Here is an 11,533-nt window from a genome sequence, read left to right on the forward strand (position 1 = left end):
CAGCAGTAGCCCTCCCCCTTCCTGCCTCTTCTGCAGCATGGTCTGGGCTGGCCAGGTATGCTTTTACAGGGACCACTGAGGTGTTGTCCTCCGAGGAAGGCTGCTGCATCAGGTGACCTGGGATCAGCTCTGAGTTGTGAAGAGGACTTCTTCCTCGAGGTAGCACTGTCATTTTGCTGCTGGGGACAGCTCCTCATACTTGGTCAAGCATGGCCTGGCCTTGGTGAGACTCCTGGCACAATCTCCTGTTACTCTCTGGGGCAAGACTTCCAGACGTGGAAACAAATACTCATACTTTCCCTAGAACTGGTTTCCTGTGCCCAGTCCCGTCTAGAGCTTTGGCTGTGTGCAACGGAACTCTGTAGCCAGGTTGTCTCTGAGGGGTTTACTCTCACTGGGTGGATGCAACTTCTGCAGTAGTTGTGTAAGGTTGTATCCTGGCACAGCAACATCTTTCGATCCTGTCTTGCCCCCAAAAAAATACCCTACATACTGTGGGAGGAGATAAGGTCCCTGTAGTGCACATAGGGAAGTGGCTGGGGAAGGTGGTGTTGTCCTCCCATGGGAGTGAGTCCAGAGGAGCGCCACGAAGATGATCAGAGGGCTGGAGCACATCTCCTGTAAAGACAGGCTGAAAGACTCGGGGTTGTTTAGCCTGGAGATTAGAAGGTTCCAGAGGGACCTTATAGCAACATTCCAGTACCTAAAGGGAGCCTACAAGAAAGCTGGAGAGGGACTTTTTACAAGGGCATGTAGTGATAGGATGAGTGGTAATGGCTTTAAACTGGAAGAGGGTAGATTGGGATTAGATATAAGGAAGAAATTCTTTACTGTGACGGTGGTGAGGCACTGGAACAGGTTTCCCAAAGAAGTTGTGGATGACACCTCCCTGGAAGTGTTCAAGGCCAGGTTGGGTGGGTCTTTGAGGAACCTGATCTAGTGGAAGGTGTCCCTGCGCATGGCAGGGAGGTGGGGACTAGATGATCTTTAAGGTCCCTTCCAACCCAAACCATTCTGTGTTTCTATGATTATACAAAACACCTGCAGCTTAGATAGGGAAGGAGAAAGAGAGATAGACACACAGCACTGAGCCTTTTTCATTGGTCTAATACTGTATTTTCTCTCATATAAGAACTGAGTATTTGTTCAGCAAAACCAGTGCAGCTAGAGGATATTCTCTGTATGACTCAACAAAAAGCAGTACATCTGCTCAAGAAGACAAAGGTTTTTTTGTTCCTCCAAAATGGTCTTAATCTGTCTCCAGACGGGAGCGAGGTTAGCTGCTTCCTTCAAGCCAGTGCTGACCGAGTCCCACAAGACCTGACCCATATCGGCCCATATTCCAGATTCAAAGACGTCATTTGGGGTTTTGAAAAATCTTCGTCTTTGTCCCCAGTGCAACAATTCAGTCACAGTTTGTTTATCAATCTTCACATCTCTCTTAGAGAGTATATGTAGTAGTATCTCCCAAACCTTTTCTCCCTCTTAGAGGAATTTTTATTCTTCCCGGTCACCCACCTGTAATTTCCCAGGTGATTCGTGTGCATACTTCCCATCTCTCGGACGCCTGGAGAAGATCATCTTCTCCCCCCTGACCAGCCCCTTGCCTTCCTCCGATGTGCGATCAAGACTCCTTAATTGGTATCACGTCAGGGTTACCAATTGTAGTCGTGCAAGGATGGACTCTGCCTTCCAACCAATATGATTTCAAGCAAAAGCCATTTATTGAACGTTCGGCTGCATCTTATATACTGTTTTATTTCCGTACACGTGATCACGCATTCTGCCAAAAGGACATGTAAGCCTTGTCTTGTAGTCGACACTTTCTCGGGACTTGATTATCTTGCAGCTGCAGCTCTTCTTGCTTCTGTCTGTTCTCTCACGGGTAGACTGGAATCCTCTCAAGGTCAAAGTTGTCCTGTTCAGGGGCCTCAGTCCAGCTGAGATCCCCCACACCTGTGCTGTTCCCGGCTCACTGCTCATCTCTCAGTTTTACTCAGGATGAGAGTATCTCCATCACACTGTTACTGCTGCCGCTTCACAAATTTGATGTTGTCTCTCACAATTGACATCATTCCAGTTGTTGGGTGATTCTGTAATGCTATGGATTACAACACATTTCTGATCATCCATATTACTTGGTTTGTCTCTCTGCCAGAACCTGAGATAGAGACAGATGTTACTCTGCAGCATAAGCTGTAGAGCACTGCTGGAAAAGGCCACAGAAGGATGCAAGGCTTGGAGGGGAGAGAGAAAAATTTCAAGTGCTGATTCATGAACAGAAGCAGTACCCTTCCTCCCACTCTGATATCCCACTGACATAAGTCTTATGTGGAAACCTGCCTTCTTTCTACAGCCAACACAACAGGGCCCTGCTCAGTCCTGGTGGGAGGAGCTGCTTACCACCGCTCACCCCATGCATTTCACACCTGGCAGAGTGTCTTTCACCAGGGCAAGTTTGTCCTCCAGAAGAAGACACAGCAAGGACAGCCCTGGTGGTCTCTCCCTGTGCCCCATCTCTTCCACAGCATCATAGCACTGGCCATGCCCATGCACGTACATACACCTAGGCATGGTGGGGGCACTATGGAGGTCAGGCAAAACGGGTCATCTCTGAAGGGTTCTTCCTGCTGGCAAGATGCAGCTTCTTCTGTGCCTACAACATTGATGGCCACATCACAGGTAGTTAATTAATAACACATGGACAGGGCTGTGTGAACCTAGTGTCCTACACAGCTCTCTCCTGCTGCGTCACTGACTTTTCACAAGTTGTCTCACCTGCCTCTCATGCACCAACAGACACCCTCACATCTCCCCTACTTTCTTGCATTACCAGGAGCCACACCAAACATCCTCCATCCAGGGATACTCACATTGCCGTAGCATTAAATGGAGTCTGGTCCACCTGGTGCCACTGGCCCACCTTCTGTGCACTCAGGCCAATGTAGTAATTCTCTCCTCTTGAAAGCTATTTTACCTGCTTAGAGAGGAAAGTCTGGAAATCAAGGAGAGTGCAATGGCCATGAGGTGCAGGGCTGAGCAGAGGGAGGCAGCAGGAGTCCCCATGGTGTGGGGATGGTGGCAGAGGGTAGCCGGTGCTGAAGGGATGCAGAAAGGACAACTCCCAACCCCCCCTGCAGGACAAGGTGGGGCTCTGAGTCCCCTCCAGGGCCTGGCACTGTGTCTCTGGCTGCTCTGGTTTGACTTCTCCCTGTACAGTCTCCTTTAGGCCTTTAGCCCCAGGGAACAGGAGATGTTGCTTCTTTCCCTGGCTAGAGCTGCACTTTTATTATTACTCCATTGTTAACATTCCCTGTGCTGCTGTCCCTAAACTGTGCAATGCAATTGCTACCCTCTGCTAAGTGCAATTTGCACTTGTGTTTTCATTTAGATACATTGCTGTATCACTCTGCTAAATCAAAATCCTATGCAACATCAATTAACTTGGATAAGTAAATTTGCCATTAAAGATTAAACCTTCCATGTGTGGAACACCTAAAAGAACCTGGCCAGACAGTATCAGACTCTAACAGCCCACCCTAAACCTCCTCAACCATTTAACAGAGTACTATGAAAAGTTATCGCTTTGGGAACAAAGCAGTACAAACTTCTGGGACTCAGGATGTAATGACAACAAAAGAAAGGGCAGCGATTTATCCTGACAACATGCCTCTTCAAGAATCCATCATATTTATTGACACGTGTTTGCAGCTTTAGCAGAAAATGAAAATGAAACAGTGATCACAATCTCCACAAACAGCATATGCAAGAATAACTTTATGAATTACTCTAGTATACTGCAACTAACACTAAAAAGATGTGAGAGTTTTCACCACACAGTTAATCCTGGAGATTCCAAGACTGTGAAAAGCCATTTTTTCCTTTAGGATGCAAAGTGTGTCCGAGCACCTTAGAGAGCTCAAATGCAGATGCAGCTGCCTGTGTAGACACTTGTGTTCTCATCTCCATTTTTCTCCCCCCTCTGCTGAATGTAATTAAGTTCTTTTTGTGTGGTATGAAGGTAGAGAATTGTTCCACAGTTCCAAAGAGACCATGCAAGATGGGGATGTGCAATATGGGAACACTGTAAAGGGTAAACAGTGGAAGATTTGGGGGATGTATGCCGACATATACGAAGTCAGGGAGGAAAATTCTGAGACCTTACAGAAAGCCCAAACAACCCGGAAATTCTGAAGATGCCCATGCTTCAAGAAAGGCATTAGACTAAAGACCTCCAGAAGCCCCTTCCCACTTAACTCTTTCCGCCATTCTAAGAAAGAGGATGGGTATGGCAGAATCATCTGACATAATGCTGTGGTAGTCCTAGCTCCTGCCTACCTGTTGGCCAAGACATCTGATTTGGCTGGCCTGCAAGAGAGAAGTTTGTGTCATGTTACAACTGTACCCTTAAATCCCCAATGTTTAAATAGTCAGCAAAAATTTTGCTCCTAAACATACCTTTCAAATATTCAACATTCAGGTTTTCTGAGCCCAAATGTTGGTGCTTGTACTCTTTCTCGTGATAAAACTGTTCCTGAGTAAAAGCTCTCTTCTGGTTGGAAGATATTCCCCTCTGGGCTCTGATTTCTCTGCTTTTCTCCCAGCGCTTCCCCAGACCTCTCTCCTGTAACAGCCTGCACATACTCACCAAGGGGAGCAATAACAAGGGCTATGGACACCAAGAGGAGTAGCAGTGAGATCAGCCACGGGAGTCATGGGGGATATTTCCGGGGATGGTGCTCAAGCTTCTTCATCTCAGGAGGTACTAAAAGTAAAGAAACACAGCAAACAACACCAGTCAACTATGCTTCAGTCAGTCCACATACCAAGGATGTACAACTCAAGGGACAGCTGCTCCAAAAAAATGCAATGTTGAGATCTGATTTGAAAGGTATACAGTTTGGGAGAGGGGTAGATTGGGACAGAGCAGGGGACCTCTGTGGTTTCTAGAGAAGGTCAGGTTCAGCAACAGTGTTCACAGCCCCAGTCCAGCTGGGGAGCTAGCAATGCTAATTGCTGGTGTTTGGGGGTGAGACCTTCACATGGCCTCAAAATCTGCAGTTTAACCATGTCTTTCTAGATTGAGCCCAAAGCTGCCAAATACGATATTGCTCTATCCATAATACTTAAACATTCATATGAAGATTTCTTGTTGACTTTCTCCACAGAAAACTTTTTACACCTGCTCCAGTTCCTTCTTAGCTTTGTGGACTTTATGTGTAGAAGAAAGTTGGTGTATGCCGAATGAGGACAGGAGACAAAAAATGAGCCAAGCTGTGATGGCACAGAATCATTGGAAGATCAACAAAAGAAAAAATCCCTTTCCAGGCCAGGGTTCAGAGATTTGCTGTGGTAAAACTAGGTTGTGCTAGGCTAGATGCCTGGGGAGAAGGGAGGGTTGCGTCCAGCAGCCTGAGTAAAGTTTCCCATCAGATTCAGACTTACCAGGGCCTGACTTTTGTGTAGAGGGTATCCTACTCAGATTCAGACTTGCCAGTAGTGAGGAGGTTTGGGAGCAGGCAGGAGAATGGGTCACAGGGAAGGAGAAGCAAACACTTGTTAGAAGACTGTTCTAGGTTGTGGCAGTTACACAAGCCAGGGCAAAGAGGAAGGTAAAGAGACAGCAGCACTCACTGCAGTACAGGAGTGAAGAAGTTTCAGTGGAAACTTATCTTAGTGATAAGCTTTAGAGACCTTATTCATTATTCAGCATGAAACTCCCAAGTCTGCCAGCAGCCACGTGTGTCTGCCAGCCATGTCTAGCATGCAAGACTTCTAGAAATCTGCTGTCTGGGGAAGCCCTCTGACTACTTCCTAAAGGCTTGGGGGAGGCTGTTACAGCAGGGCAAAAAGCATCATCTTTCATTATCAGAAGAGAAAGTGTCCATAGGCAGACAAGATCCAGATTTCCCTGGCCAAATCATGTTTTTCTAGCCAGAGCTTTTGTCTGTAGTGAAAACAAGGACTCAAATCATGATCTGGAGTCCAGCCACCTGCTTTGGAAAATAGATCTGACCAGTCCAGCTGATTTTTTGATGTGCTGCATGTCCACAGATTGACTGTTCAACCTGTGCCCAGTCAGACCTGTGCATCCCACACTCACACCCAGGTGGCACAGACAGCACTGCCAGTGTGCATGCACCTCACCAAGACTGCCGAAATGCAGTAGATCTTGTGCATTCTCAGTGGGTTAGTCTCCCTGCAAAATACTTCCTACAGTTAGTCTGCATGCTTGCAACGTGTCCAGCATGATCACAACAGACCTAATGAGCATATGCTCGTTATTCAGAATGTGAACCCAACATCTCCTAGGCACATGCAACAAGTGTGGTGCAGCACAGATACCTACCTTTCTACCTGGGAAATCCTGGTTGGAAATGCAGGAACTTAACTGCACTGTGATGTGAAACCGACTCCAGTAGTCTCTGCCATCTCCTGACACAGATTACATGTCGTTTGATTAGCTGCTGTCTCCTCTCTGTCTTCCAGTGACTGACAATTTTGGCATCTCTAGAGCCCAACTGGAAGAGGCTACAAAATGGGAAAACCCAGGTGTTCTTGGCCATTACCAACATGGAGTCTGCATGGCCTGAGTAACCACTCAGAAGGACAATAGAGCAGCAAGACTCCCTCAATCATTCAATAATCTTCAATCATAACTCTCATCCTATGAGCATACCCTGAGGCTGTGAGACATTAGCACTGTGTGCCATGGTACTACTGGACACTTCTCTGAATCCAAAGTATAAGCTACAACCAGTGTGTGATCACTTGGGCAGGCGCATGCAAAGACAGACCCTGAGCACACACCCAAACCTACAGCATGAGCCTGGCATCAGCAGCTCAAGCAAACATGGCTGGATCAGCTGTCTTCGGGAACAGTGGGAATCTTCCACCACCCCCACCTCACCATAGTGGAAATGCTAGCTGTAACAATAACCAGATAATCTTGGTACATCGAAAACAGTGACCTTTCAAGTCAGTCAGGAGTATGTACATTCTTTATTTCCATGACTCATGTCTCAGAGCAAGCAAGGAATAACCTGGAGCTGATGCGTGCTCTGTTTGTGACTGTAAAACTGAGGTAAAGCTGTAAATAGGCAAGTTAATATCCTGAGCAGCAATAATAATTTATTCATTTATACACACATACTTTCATCCCTCTGGAACCTGCTGTTGTGTAGGGTCCTGTATCTACAGGCGGAAGCAATGAGCTATACATAGAACATCTCTACGCATTCCTACTTGTGGCATAATGGCTGCAGAACACATATTGATCAGAACACACCTTAAACTTGCACAAAGCCTGGTAAACGTACCGTTTTGCAACCGTGACTTTTAATAGAAATAAAAATTTGTTCGTTTAGTGTGTTAATTATTTTTCAGAAATGGTAGAATCAATCACAGAATTTGATCTTCCTCCAGATCTTAGACAATTCTTCCTCTGTGTATTTTAGGGTGTGTTGTTCAAAAGCCCGTTCTTCCTTTTAACTTTTGGGTCTCTTCTCTGAGGACCATTTCTCAATCAACCAAGGACAATGGGGCTGTAAGTTTCTGCAGCCAGTGTCACCTCTCACAAAGCTGCAGAGGGCAACTGAGTGCTCTGCTGTAAGAGGAGGCATGTTGGTTCTCTGTTCCTGCTCTCTGCATAAGCAGGAATCTGTAGGCTCACTCTCAGAGGTAAGAGCAGTAGCAACCAGGGCTTGGGCTTATTTTTGCCATTTGCTGCCCTGGGAGCCCCTCCACCCTTGTGACAGATCAGATTGTTCGTAATAAACCATAGTATCTATTGTTGGTACTTAGTATTTGTCCAAAAATTACTCTCTCATCCAAGACTATATAACATGTAAGGAGGCAGCTACTACCTGCTTTGTACTAGGGCTAAGCACTATTACTGTACAGCACCCATCCTGGACCCTCTACCATTCACCACAGCTGGTGTTGCAACCAGGGGACTAGGGAGTCCAAATACATTCCCTACTGAATGCTCACTTGAAACCTACCGTTTGTGTTCCCAGTAGTCATCCTTGTTCATGCTGCAACTCCAATCACCTAAAGATTCCCACATCTCCTCTTGTAGACATTCCTCAACCCTCTTACTTCAAAACTCCTCCAGTCTCCTGCTCATGCAGTGGTAGACGACTCCTTTCTCACCAATTTGACAAGACCAGGTAGGAACCAGTCACAGATGGAAAAGTCCCTGTTCTTCAGCCCCCCTCCTTCCAGGTCCTTTCCCCCTGAATAACCAATCCATTCCTTACCTTTCACCACAGCAGCTGGTGATGTATTCTTGAACTTCACCTCAGCGTAGGTGATTTCTGATGCCATTTAATCTCAGTGTAGTCACTGGTTCTGACCTTAGTTTTGCCTTTTAGGTCCGTGGCTCCAGAGGGAGATGCCAATAAGTTACTGGGCCTTTCCCATCCGTTCATTCACCCTCTGTCTAAGAAAGCTGTGCTGAACACTGGAAGCACCAGTGATAACCTCAGAATTCCTGGGAGCTCAGAAATTCTCTGAACAGATCTTAGCCCAGGAAATAAGCCCTGGCACTACTAAAACTTCTGAGAAAGAAAACAAAAATGGGAACTTAATAGCTGAAAATTAAGTTGTATTCTTCCTTCCCCATACCAGATTCTCAGCTGATCTTTTTTTAAGATATCTTGTTTTTTACTTTTTTGTGGTCATTGGATATCTGGCGGGGTTTTGGTAGTGGGGGAGAAGGCCACAGAGGTGGCTCCTTAGAAGCCTGTAAGAGGCTTCCAGAAGCTCCCCCTGCTCCAATTTCGGACCCACCCCTGGGCAAGGCCAGGCCAATGGCGCCTCTGCAAACAACTATTTAAGAGTGAAAGAAGCGTTGACTGGGGCTTTTGTTTTGCCTGTCTGTGTTGGTGAGTGGGTGAGCGAAGGGGGACGGCAGAGAGACAACCATGGGAACACCCCAGTCAGTGAGGAAGCAGAGGGGGAGCTGTGCCGGAGCAGGGGTTCCCCTGCGGCCCGCGGGGCGGGGGCGGCTGAGCCCCCGCAGCCCCTGGAGCCCAGCGGCGGCCCAGAGGTCGCCCTGCAGCCCGCGGAGGGCCCCGGGCCGGAGGGGCAGGGACCGGGCCCGGAGCAGAGCGCGACTGCGGCCGCGCTGGAGCCGCCCGTGGGTGGGAGGGCGGCAGCCCCGGGAGGGACCCGCGCTGGGGGGTTCTGGGGAGCTGCGGCCCCGCGGGAAGGGCTCGCGTTGGGGCAGTTGGAGGAGGGCTGTCTTTCTCCATCTTTCTCATAAGCCCCCTCTAAGTATTGAAAAGCCACTATAAGGTCTCCAAAACAACCAGAAGGAAGAAGGAGGAAGATTTGCTTGGTTATGCTTGGCTAGCTGGAATTTCCTCAAGGCAGCCAAAATGAGACACTTGAAGGACATCCAGGGAGCTAGCACGGAGGGTACACAGGCAGAGTTGGACATGAGACAGGACAGCACAAGGAAGAACAGGCATCAGATAACAGAGGAGAACAATGTGGCAGAAAGGTAAAGGGCAAGGGAGGAGCGTAGTGGACATCTGAACATAGATTAAGGAGAACTGCTACCCTAAACAGAATGGGGCACATGTAGCTGGATTTCTTTACCAAGGAGCCTCCTCATATCTGTTGTGCACTGGGCTGGCTTCACTTCTTTTTTGTATTGTGCACAAAGAAGGTGACTTTTATACAAGAAGAACAGCTGCAGGACAGAAGCTTGTCCCTTGAGAAGATGCATGCTGCCTGCTTTTCTTTCCAACATCCTTCCAGCACTTTCCTTTGTCTTCAGGCTTGGTCCTCTCACTAGAATTAAGCCTTCCTAAGTGTTTGCTGAAACAGTTATGCCCTCAAATTTCATGCTGAGATTTCAGTCAGAGTAAGCCTCTGTGTGCTTCCCCCTGTCCCCAGCCAACTAAGCCACAACAGCCTCATAGGGAAAAGGCTTGCTTCCTGGCAGGGTTTTGAAATTTCCACCATGAAGAAATGGGAAATAAAATCAGCAGACAGAGAAGGAAGTCACAGTGTAGCTTCATGAGCTTTTTGCCTTTGAAACAAGTCTCCAAACACAGCTGAGGCATTTCAACTGTAAATTCAGGATCTAGCTGCTGATTTTATTAAATACACTAGATTGCACTCAGACATCAGGAGATGACTCAATTCTTCCTTCTCAGCCATCAGAGTTGTTGTTTGCTGTCAAACTTCAACCCTGAATCATATTTCCATAGGGTACAACCCTGGGCTCCTGTGCAACAACAGTGAGGTGATATTCCTGAGGGTAAAATTTGTGGTTTGAATTTCATATGCACTGATGGCATGTAAATGGATGGGACACAGGGAGAATCAAACCCAGAAGTTAGTTGTGGGGCCGAAAACAGAAAAAAATATACCTTTCCTAACACACACACAGCCCCCCCCAACCCTCACACTTTGTTTCCTTGCATTTCCACTGCTGTTCCTCAGTTCCTCCCTTCCCCCTCCACCTGTGTTCTGCCCACTCCATGCAGTACTCCCTCATCCTCCCACATACCTGTGTTTCCCCACAGACATCTTTCACCTCAACCCCACTCAGCTCTGCCAGGTACCTCCCACACTCCTAACTCCCATGTACCTCACAAGTCCCAACTCCTTTCTAGGACTCCTGTGTTTGCTCACCACAACAGTCCTTCTCTCCCTCCTTAATCATGCTCCAACTGCTGCCTTTAGGTGGTTGCTCTGCAAGCTGTGCGGGCACCATTTGGCTAGCTGACCCAAACAGAAGGCAGCAGAGGCACTAATGCTCTTTCTCCCCTACCTGCCAATGAAGTTTGAGTAAGGTTGCATCTGCAAGCCTTTCACCTCACAATCAGTTTCACCCAACGTAGCAAGCAGGTCCATGTAACAGCAGAGGCTACAGCACCATTGCACATGCCTTACTTCTTTTGAAAATCAAGCTGAATCAGTTGAGTTAAAATTGAATTCATAAGCAAAGAGAAGGACTTCAGTCCTAAAGCTGTGACCCCACACATTCAAAAAAAAAAAAAAAAATTTCCCCTTTTGAAGTTGAGCACAGCTGAGGTGGAAACAAGCCAGCCAGAATGGAGAGAGGCAGCTGAGGGAATTCAGTCATCACAAGTGGTATAGAGGTTACACAGGGACATCACATTGGCAGCCCAAAGCCAATACCTAGTACCTCTTTAGAAGGTTTGACAAAAGACAAAAGGAAGCTGACGTAGAGCCAAAGGGATTGTCAGTATGCATTCTTCAACCAGCTGACCTTGCATCCAAATGAGGAAAACTGAAATGATCATGACTTCCATTAAAACCACAACAAAGCAAATGTAAAAAAGGATCTGAAAAGCAACTAGGAGAAGCCATCAGAACTAGTAATAATTCCTCTCCTATGCATACTGAAAGCAGAAACCTTTTCACAAGCTTTGAGGACAACTGAAGAGCAGGGTAAAAAAGAAGCAGTCAGTGAGAAGAAGGACCTCAAAACAAGGCTAAATTAATTATTTGTGACAGTGGAAGAAATTGGAGAAATTCCCACACAAGAAGC

General features: G+C 47.1%; 1 pseudogene; it reads right to left on the reverse strand.

The window, feature by feature from the left end:
* Positions 1-1,451: 1,451 nt before the first annotated feature.
* On the reverse strand, positions 1,452-8,332 carry LOC104351456 (C-type lectin domain family 4 member A-like; annotated as a pseudogene).
* Between the last annotated feature and the right edge of the window lie 3,201 nt (positions 8,333-11,533).

The sequence above is a fragment of the Leptosomus discolor genome, chromosome 1 (genome assembly GCF_034619465.1).
Source record: "Leptosomus discolor isolate bLepDis1 chromosome 1, bLepDis1.hap2, whole genome shotgun sequence".
Classification (NCBI taxonomy): domain Eukaryota; kingdom Metazoa; phylum Chordata; class Aves; order Leptosomiformes; family Leptosomidae; genus Leptosomus; species Leptosomus discolor.